This window comes from Loxodonta africana, unplaced genomic scaffold (assembly GCF_030014295.1).
Source record: "Loxodonta africana isolate mLoxAfr1 unplaced genomic scaffold, mLoxAfr1.hap2 scaffold_29, whole genome shotgun sequence".
Classification (NCBI taxonomy): Eukaryota; Metazoa; Chordata; class Mammalia; order Proboscidea; family Elephantidae; genus Loxodonta; species Loxodonta africana.
This window is the reverse complement of record NW_026975011.1, coordinates 3,030,874-3,033,039: the sequence shown is the minus strand read 5'-3', so window position 1 is coordinate 3,033,039 and position 2,166 is coordinate 3,030,874.

Sequence of the window (2,166 nt, the reverse complement as noted above, 5' to 3'; positions counted from 1 at the left end):
CAAAAGTTGGTAAAAATCTTCAATTTCTTCACCTTTGGCCTTAGTGGTTGCTGCATAAATGTGAATATTAGTCATATTAACTGATCTTCCTAGTAAGTATATGGATATTACCCTATCACTGACAGCATTGCACTTCAGGATAGATCTTGAAATGTTCTTTTTGATGGTGAATGCAATACCATTCCTCTTCAAGCTATCATTCTGGGCATAGTAGACCTTATGATTGTCTGATTCCAAATGGCCAATACCAGTCCACTGAAGCTCACTAATGCCTAGGATATTGATGTTTATGTATTTCATTTCATTTTTAATGACTTTCAGTTTTCCAGTTTGAAACCACAAGGTGCTTCTTGGAGACTCTATGGGGCAGTCTACTCTGTCCTATAGGGTCGCTATGAGTTGGAATTGACTCCATGGCAATGGATTTGGTATGGTTAAGTCCAACTTTCCTAGATTCATACTTCACACATTCCACATTCCAATTTTTAATGGATGTTTGCAACTGTTTCTTCTCATTGTGGTTCGTGCCACATCAGCAAATGAAGCTCTTGAAAGCTTGACTCCATCCACATCAATAAGGTCAACTCCACTTCGAGGAGGCAGCTTTTCAATATCATCATTCTGAACAAGGCCATGGGCTGACTGCAGAACAGACCATCAATTGCTCCTATGCAAATTTAAGTTGAAACTGAAGAAAATCGGAACAAGTTACAAGTGCCAAAGCACTTTCTTGAGTATATCCCATCTGAATTTAGAATAGATGTGATGTGTTGAACACTAATGACCAAAAATCAGATGAGTTGTGGAATGACATCAAGGACATCATACATGAAGAAAGCAAAAGGTCATTAGAAAGACAAGCAGGAAAGGAAAGACCAAAACAGGTGTCAGAAGAGACCCTGAAACTTGCTCTTGACCATAGAGTAGCTAAAGTGAAAGGAACAGTGATTAATTAAAAGAGCTGGACAGAAGGATTCAAAGGGTGGCTCAAGAAGACAAAGTAAAATATTATAATGACTTGTGCAACAACCTGGAGATGGAAACCCAAAAGGGAAGAAGACAATCGGCATTTTTCCAGCTGAAAGAACTGAAGTAAAAAGTCAAGTCTTGAGTTGCACTATTGAAGTATTCTATGGGGAAAAAATATTAAAAATTTCAGGAATATTATAAGAAGATAGAAGGAATACTCAGAGTCACTATGCCAAAAATAATGGGTTAACATTCAACCATTTCTGGAGATAGCATATGAGCAGGATACAATGGTACTGAAAGAAGAAGTCCAAGCTGAACTAAAGGTATTAGCAAAAAGCAGGACCCCAGGAATTGACTGAATACCAAATGAGATGTTTCGACAAAGGATGCAGCACTGGAAGTGCTCACTCGTCTATGCCAAGAAATTTGGAAGGTAATTACCTGGTCAACCAACTGGAAGAGATCCATATTTATGCCCATTCTCAAGAAAGGTGATCCAGTTGAATGGGGAAATTATTGAAAAAATATCATTAGTCACATGCAAGTAAAATTTTGCTGAAGATCATTCAAAAGTAGCTACAGCAGTATATCCATAGCGCGTTACCAGAATTCAAGCCAGATTCAGAAGAAGCCATGGAACAAGGGATATCATTTCTGATGTCAGATGGACCCTGGCTGAAAGCAGAGAATACCAGAAAGATGTTTACCTGTGTTTTATTGACTATGCAAAAGCATTCAACTGTGTAGATCATAACAAATTATGGATAAAACTGAAGAATGGAAATGCCAAAACTCTTAATGGTACTTGTGAAGGACCTGTACATAGATCAAGAGGCAGTTGTTCCGACAGAACAAGGGGATCCTGTGTGGTTTAAAGTCAGGAAAGGTGTGCCTTAAGGTTACATCCTTTCAACGTATAGATTCAGTCTGTGTGTTGAGCAAATAATCCAAGAAGCTGGACTATGTGAAGATGAATGGGAATCAGGATTGGAGGACACTCACTAATAACCTGTATTACACAGATGACACAACCTTGCTTACTGAAAGTGAAGTGGACTTGAAGCACTTACTGATGAAGATCAAAGACCACAGCCTGAAGTATGGATTACACCTCAACATAAAGAAAACAAAAATCCTAACAAATGGGCCAATAAGCAATATCATGACAGATGGGGAAAAAGTTGAAGTTGTCAA